This window comes from Myxocyprinus asiaticus, chromosome 8, assembly GCF_019703515.2.
Source record: "Myxocyprinus asiaticus isolate MX2 ecotype Aquarium Trade chromosome 8, UBuf_Myxa_2, whole genome shotgun sequence".
NCBI classification, from domain to species: domain Eukaryota; kingdom Metazoa; phylum Chordata; class Actinopteri; order Cypriniformes; family Catostomidae; genus Myxocyprinus; species Myxocyprinus asiaticus.
Genome location: NC_059351.1, coordinates 27,847,501 through 27,855,707, shown reverse-complemented (window position 1 = coordinate 27,855,707; position 8,207 = coordinate 27,847,501).

Genomic DNA, 8,207 nt, shown 5'->3' with positions numbered 1-8,207 from the left:
GAAAACATGTCCACCCCATATCTTCCCAAAATTTTCAGCATCCTTCGGGGAAAGATGCATTTCTTGAAGAAACACTATTTCATATTTCTTACGTTTAAAAAAAGAAATAACCTTCCTTCTTTTTATGGGGTGCCCCAATCCATTCACATTCCACGTGGAGAGAGACAATCCACTCATATTAAGATTTGACATTTTGACATATTAGAAAAAATTGTTTCAAAAATTAATATCAAAACTAGTAAAGTGCGCAGAGCTTGCCGTTCACATGTCCGAACCTAGCATGGTGTCATGTGACTCCCCAAGCAACATCTTTTTAATTCTGCACTTTATTCTCTGGTAGAGTGAAGTTAAAAAAAATCACTGCTAAAATTATATCCTTGTACATTGTGGATATTCAGTGTAGCTGTATCATGGTTTTTGAGGAAGGACCCAAACACAGGAGGCAAGTGAAATTGGCTTTATTTAAAAAATAAAGAATATAAATAAAACCACTTACAAGGGAAGGAACTGAAAATACAAAAACTCTCACAGGGAAGAACAAACAAAGCATAAACATAAACCGTCTGAAGACAGGACAGAACAGGAACCGACTGATAATGGCTAACACAAAAACAATCTGGCACAAGACTGAAAACCAGAGGGGTTTAAAAAGGGAAAAAGATATAGGAGACAGGTGCCACCGATCTATTAATGAGCAGTGCTGAGCGGCACCTGTGGGAGACACAAAGGAGAGAGAAAACACAAGCACATGTACAAACATAACCAATGAGTGGCAGAGACTGTCACAATCCTGCCACAACAAGAATAAACAACGACTAAAGTATCAGGATCATGACAAGCTGTGGATGAAGCACTGCCCACACAGAGGTCACTGCCAAACCAAGCGAAATACGCGTGGGGAAATTCTTCACCATGGAAGTCTTTTGTTTAAAATTAACAATCGCACGGATTCACATTGAGGTGACTGCCCGCGGAATATCACCGTGCGAAAGTATGCATGACGGTGCATTTAGTTAGTTACACTTCAAAACTGTCTATAACAAATCTACAAAACATATGTGGAAGTTATTAGGCAATACAAAATGGAACTGTAGAATAGAATAGAATAGAGCTTTATTTTCATAATTAAATTTTGTGTTGAACTGTTAAACTGAGATGGTAAAAGTGAAGGATATGTGTCATACAGCTCTTAAGAGGCTTTAAATGAAGTAGTTGATAGCAGCTTCTCTTATAGGGTATCAAAGATACTCAGTCATTTCAGTAGTCTAAATCCCATCATCCACGCTTCCAACCGCCCTCCAGCGTCAATTAGAGTCAGAGTTACTTAGTCACTGCATAATTAATGCCACGTTTAAACTTAGAACAGAGATTAACTGTACATACACATGCATTGGCCCTATGAGGTTCTAATACTTATTTACACTTCAGTGGTGCCATTTCTGTCCAGTCACAAACTATTTGAAAGGAAAGCAAACCTATAAAACAATCTCAAGCAAAGAAGTCTTTACAAGTGGAGTCATTAGACAGGATTAAGGCACTGCAGTGTATGAAACAGGATAAAGTGGGATTAATTAACTTCAGGAGTCTAACTCTAATCTGATCTCTTCTAAAGGCCACTTCTTCCTTGTTCAAAGGAGCTAGTACACACAATCTGCACTTATTCAACACCATCAAATGGCATAACTTTATAGACAACGTAAGAATTCAATCAAAATGTTTTTCAATTTAAGAGATTGTTCCAAAATGCAGAGACACTGTGATAATTTGTGCAAACAAGCATCCAAATCTAACAGATGCAATGAGTCAGTCCTCTTAATTAGTAAACAACCATCCATTTTTCTTCATAAATAAAGCGAGTGAAAGAGAACGAGAGACAGAAGGTAATGATCTGAGGGTGGACCTGTACAAGTACTGGGAGGGGTTGAGAGGCTGGACAGGGTCATCTTTTCAAGGCCTTGCATTTTTATTGACTCCTTGCAAACCAAATAAACAGATTGTGCGATCCGTTATAGACAAAGGGACATTGTAGGGCAAGTGAGGATTGGACACGGACATGCTGGCATTCCACGGCCCTATTGTGACACGACTGAAAGACACCCCACTGATCAGAATCTGACGGGATGCCTCAAGAGACACAGGGTGAGTGTGAGTGGTTGTATCTTAAAGACTGAGTTGCAAGAACAGTTAAATAAAACCTGACTAGCTATAAACTGTAAATATTAAACTGTGTTGGGAATTTGAGGCTTTGAAATATCAAAACTATAGATTTTTATTTAATTTGATTTAATAATTGCAGACTAGCACATCTATTTCAGCCAATGAGTCATGAGTCACCCTCGTGTCATGGGTGAGTGCTGTAACTGAATAAACCTTGATAAATTAGATAAATAGTAATCAATCTATTAATTGCATTTATTAATTAATCAATATGTGAGGGGGAGTATTTATTAATTGAAAAGAAAAAAATTCAAGCTGAATTCATATAATAACTGTACGATGCACCTTCTGAGAGTTTAAAAAGCCTCCAGCAAATCACTTCATCAAAGTTAAGGTACCACAAAAAAGAGTGGGAGAACAAAAGAGAAAAGGAAAGAGGGAGACAAAAGATAGAGAATGAGAGAAAAAATGAGACCGTGTCATTGGGTGACCGACATTCTTTGCATTTTCTGACCTCATCAAAGCCTCTTTAGTGCAACAGACCCATGACAAACTCAGTCATTTAATTTGAAATAATTTTCTCATGACACACTCAAAAGGATAAAAAAGTATGATTTATTATATATATATATATATATATATATATATATATATATATATATATATATATATATATAAACTTCGTAATTAAAAACTAGCATATTCCCATTAGTTTAAAAAAAAAAAAAAAACGACTATATTTCAGATGTGAAAATGTGAATTGAAATTTCTTACTCTTACTTATTATTGATAGCTTGAAGTGGTGCAGGTGACTGCTTTAGCATATGTCTCCAGTAGAATAAAAGCAGAATGTAGATGGGAATTCAGACTTAAGTACAGGCTCTCATGATAGGCTGAGAAGTCAAAATAGGTTTTTCAGTCAAACTTTCATATTAGGCATCCAGAATGTCTGCACTGCCACCAGGGGCGATGGATAAATAGGTGTTTCATCAACTTATTTTAGCACTGTAGAATTCTAGAAAGTAAAATCTCGTTAAAACAGTTCAGATACTTCCAAAATGGATATACATAACATGATATGGCATTTACCCCCCTGAAAGTCATGAAAATTCCCATCACAATGTAATTTCCACCACATCTCAAATTATGTAGGCTATTGTGTTTCCGTGGTGGAATTGACGGTGATGGAAAATACATTACGTTCATTACGACATTATGTGGAAAAGTTACGTGTTTTTTTTTTTTTTTTAACTAAAATGGACGACTCATTTGTCATTGCTAAAGTTAATTTCATAGTTAACGTTTAATGTATCCAAAAATACACACAATTAAATTATGTTTTGCATAATTTGGTAAAATTACAGCTTGATTGAAAATTACACCCAGTGACACCCAAAATGACACTCAAAACCTTATTCACGCAAGTACCATCTTTGATTTTTAATAGAAATGACAACGAGGCTGAGGGATAGACTACACTCTCTTCAATGGGCTGTTCTGCAGTTTAAAGTGTTTTTTGATCCTTCCGCGGACAAAACATTGATAAAATATATGTCCAAGAACATTTAGTTTAAAAATAACTCCAGACAAAATTAGATGTGATCTAGGAGCTTTATACAGCTTTACACCGTCCGTGCCACTGAAGAGATGGTAAGTCTATCCCTCACAGCCTCGTTGACATTCCCCTTATAAAGATGGCAACTTTCATACGCTTGCAGGCCCTTCTTACTCTCTCACTCTACCCAGGTAAATCTCACGCCAAACGACTAGACAATGTCATTCAACGTAAAGTAAATTAAAATAGCTACAAACATGCTCATATGACTTTTTTCCCATCGGCATGGCGATTGGAATTTCGGACCGGTGAAGAAAATGTAGTTACATTCATTTTGCATTCAGCCGTTTATCAGCGCTAAATCTCCATCCGAACTTAAACGCGTATCTTCTTTCATGTGTCGTGCGGACCAGCGCAGCGCACATACCAGCGTGCTTCAGAGATTAATAGGATAGCGCGCATCTGTTAAGCGATTCGTCTTCACTGCAGGCGCGATCCATTGGAATTCTACAGAAATTATTATACTTAAAACGCTACGGAGGAAGTCAAACCTCTCAAACAGCTATACAGCCTGAACATTATTATCAGAATGCCTACTGATGAGGAAAAGAGGACACAACGGGTAAACGCATCAACATCGATTACAAGGCTTTTCAAACTACATCACAATTACAAAAACGCATCATGTTTTAACTGTAGTTACAATAACGTAATGTAACAGAAATCTTATAGTATCATATGCAATCTATTAGGACAAACTGTTAGACTTCTTCCACCTGCGAAATTTGTAGTTAAATGTGTTTCACTACTATTAATGTATACTAGTTTATTTTTTAGAATGACTAGCTGGCCTAACCATAGTAATGAGGATGGCCTTATGGAAGAACTATGGTAAACTTTGACCAGTGCAAGTGCAATGAAAGAAGAGGTTTAAAGTCTGGACCTCCAGGAATTATGGACAAAGTTTTCCTCCTGTTCTATTGATGTCTGATATCCAGCAAACTGCCCATGTTTTCCTTCAGACATTTCAAGAGATTACTAATTAAATCATTAAGCCTGTTGTAAGGAAAACAAACTTTTCACTAGAAGCACAGTCCCAACTCAGTAAAGTGGATTACTCATGTGTACAGTAAGAACATTATAACTAACCTATAGAAATAAAGAGCTAATTAAGTAGTTTGATTAGTATAGAATAGTTTGATTTCCCATAGCACCTTGAAGTAAAAAAATAAAAATATTCTCAAATTCAATAGGTTCCATTAAAATAACGTTCTCAAAAGAATGCCAGTATTTCCAATGTAAACATGCAATTAAGTAATATATAATATAGTAGTATAAATAATTGCAATTATGTAATCAACCAACTTCAAGCATGTGGATGACCATGTACTGTAGGTCAACTACCACTGAAAACATTTTTGACCCAGAAAAAACCTTGGTTGTGCCATAGTGTATGTGTGTCTTTTGAATTGATCAGTGCCAGGTTTAAATGATGTGTGCACAAAAACTGAATTAATTTTATGGGTATAATTAGGTCGTGTTTGGTGTTACAGATGTAAGACTGTAAGCCTACTAACAAAAACATGCTTGTGTTTGATTCAGTCTAGGTTGGCAACACTGATAAAAGGCATTTGTAAAATAACAAAAATAAATGATGAAGGCCTGGTAAAAAGTTTCCAAGTTTTAATGTGACCTGCATACAACAACAACAAAAAGGAAGAAATCTGTTCATTTTAATGAAAATCAACCCCTGAGAAATAAAGTTGCCCAAAGCTGAAAAAACACCCAAATACTGACAAATCAAATTGTTGAACAATCAAGTTATAAAGTATTCTAAAGGAAGACTCAAAGTCTCAAATATCTTAGCAGTCAGACAAACTGCAGTTTCCAAAAATAAAGTTGTTTCAAACAGATTTCCGAAAACCGCCTCCATCTAACATTGGTCAAAAAAATAAAAAGAGATAGCCCCGCCCCAAAAGTCATTGGTTCAGCCGATATTGGCGTAGCCTGGCTGGGCCTCTCTCAAACAAACAAACAAAAAAAACAACACTTTAGAAAAGCGCAGTGTTTAAACTTTTTTGGGAAATCAACCTACTTAATGGCTTACTAACAGTTATTTCCACATATTAAGATGGGATAGAAGAAAGTATTTTAACATCGAAAAGATTACACACATCAGCTTGGAACTGGGAATTTCCCCCAATAAACCCTTCTTTCTTCTGTGAAAAACAAAAAATGTTGGGCAGAACGTTTGCCATTGTAGCCATTCACTTTCATAGCATTTTCTTTTTTTTTATACAGTGAAAGTGAATGGTGACTGAGTCTGTCATTCTGCCTAACATCTCCTTTGGTGTTCCATGGAAGAAGGAAGTCATACCGATTTTAAACATGAGGGTGAGTGGTGGCATAATTTTCATTCTTGAGTGGACTACCTCTTTAAGTTTAGGCTAAATACAGCCTCTTGATTCTTAATGCTATCTACCCTTGCATGAAAAAACCCCCACAAAAACTATTTTTTCATTGTTGAATGTGTTCATTAAACAATAGAGACTATTCTCATTCACTCTCAAAAGACGATAACACAACAGACTAACATGGAGCTGTCCCAGCAGACTCTCAGGAGTTTTTATTCTGTCCATAAAAGAAACCACTCAAGCCTTTGATCCAATGAATAGACTCCCTCATTTGGGTGTCTGAATATGAACAAGAGCCCCAAAATGAAGCGTTTAGAAAGCAGGATTAGAATAGTGATTCAGCCATGAAAATGCCCCTTTTTAATGGCTGTTGATGGAAGTTGCACTTTATAACTGATTTCAAGTCAAGTCAAATTTATTTGTATAGCGGTTTTCACAACAGGCATTGTTTCAAAGCAGCTGTAGTTGAAATTATGCTATAACAGAAAATGAATGAATATAATGCCATTAGTTATTTATGTTGAGAACTATTAGTGTTTAAAATTAGTAAACTACGTGTTGTTTCAGTGATTAAACAAAATGATTTTATATGAACTATACATTTTTGTGTTAAAGTCCTTGAAGTCATCCTGAATTAACTGAATTAATTTAGGAGTAGTTGCACAGGTTGTGTGACTCAGTTAAAGGAATTTGGAAAGCACTGGCTGATCTCAGAACAGGACATGGTGGTGGAATCTATGAATGGAATATATGTATGTATATATATATGTATATATATATATATATATATATATATATATATATATATATATATATATGTTTATACATGTATATATGTGTTAATGTATATATACAGGTGCATCTCAATAAATTAGAATGTCGTGGAAAAGTTCATTTATTTCAGTAATTCAACTCAAATTGTGAAACTCGTGTATTAAATAAATTCAATGCACACAGACTGAAGTAGTTTAAGTCTTTGGTTCTTTTAATTGTGATGATTTTGGCTCACATTTAACAAAAACCCACCAATTCACTATATATGTATATGTATATATGTATATATATGTATGTGTGTGTATATATATATATGTGTATGTGTATATATATGTGTGTGTGTGTGTGTGTGTATGTATATGTATGTGTATATATGTGCATATATGTATGTGTATATATGTATGTATATATATGTATATACAGTGCATCCGGAAAGTATTCACGGCACTTCACTTTTTCCACATTTTGTTATGTTACAGCCTTATTCCAAAATGGATTAAATTCATTATTTTCCTCAGAATTCTACAAACAATACCCCATAATGACAAAGTGAAAGAAGTTTGTTTGAAATCTTTGCAAATTTATTAAAAATAAAAAACGAAAAATCACATGTATATAAGTATTCACAGCCTTTGCCTTGACACTCAAAATTGAGCTCAGGTGCATCCTGTTTCCACTGATCATCCTTGAGATGTTTCTACAACTTTTTTGGAGTCCACCTGTGGTAAATTCAGTTGATTGGAAATGATTTGGGAAGGCACACACATGTCTATATAAGGTCCCACAGTTAACAGTGCATGTCAGAGCACAAACCAAGCCATGAAGTCCAAGGAACTGTCTGTAGACCTCCAAGACAGGATTGTATCGAGGCACAGATCTGAGGAAGGGTACAGAAATATTTCTGCATCATTGAAGGTCCCAATGAGCACAGTGGCCTCCATCATCCATAAATGGAAGAAGTTTGGAACCACCAGGACTCTTCTTAGAGCTGGCCGCCTGGCCAAATTGAGCAATCGGGGGAGAAGGGCCTTAGTCAGGGAGGTGACCAAGAACCCGATGGTCACTCTGACAGAGCTCCAGCATTTCTCTGTGGAGAGAGGAGAAACTTCCAGAAGAAAGACCATCTCTGCAGCACTCCACCAATCAGGCCTGCATGGTAGAGTGGCCAGACGGAAGTCTCAACTCAGTAAAAGGTACATGACAGCCCACCTGGAGTTTGCCAAAAGGCACCTGAAGGACTCTCGGACCATGAGATACCATCATACACATACATTATATATATATACACACACACACACACACATATA